The 397-nt window shown below is 35.3% G+C and overlaps 1 protein-coding gene across 1 annotated transcript in view; it reads right to left on the bottom strand.

Moving 5' to 3' along the window:
• Window positions 1-397, bottom strand: part of LOC107732722 (fasciculation and elongation protein zeta-2-like) — a 13752-nt gene that overhangs the window by 3621 nt on the left and 9734 nt on the right. The window lies entirely within an intron of this gene.

Below are 397 nucleotides of genomic sequence, written 5' to 3'. Positions count from 1 at the left end.
CACTCTTCGTGTGATATTAACTATATGAAATGATATAAATATATACATTTTCTGCCCCATATCTTGAACTATGTGATAATTCTAAATGCATTTTAATAGACTGATTAATGCAGTGAAAGAACGCACTATAAATGCGCACACGCACTCACTTGTCTAACCTGCTAGACTTCATCATGTAATGTATGCACGCATACTCTAGGTGTTTTGTTTGCTTTTCGCGATATACTCGGTAATATCAAATCGCACATCCTTAAAACAACAATTACGATATTATCGCAGACCATACATATCACACACCCCTATGTTTAGATTTTTATAATGCATTGTCTTCTTATCGATCCACCAGTTCACATTTAAAGCTCTGCGTGTTTGCAGGGTAAAAACATGGGTCGATTTT

The sequence above is a fragment of the Sinocyclocheilus rhinocerous genome, unplaced genomic scaffold (assembly GCF_001515625.1).
Source record: "Sinocyclocheilus rhinocerous isolate Xijiao unplaced genomic scaffold, SAMN03320098_v1.1 scaffold369, whole genome shotgun sequence".
Classification (NCBI taxonomy): Eukaryota; Metazoa; Chordata; class Actinopteri; order Cypriniformes; family Cyprinidae; genus Sinocyclocheilus; species Sinocyclocheilus rhinocerous.
Note: the sequence above shows the minus strand (reverse complement) of the source record. Positions and strands in the feature narration are given on the sequence as shown.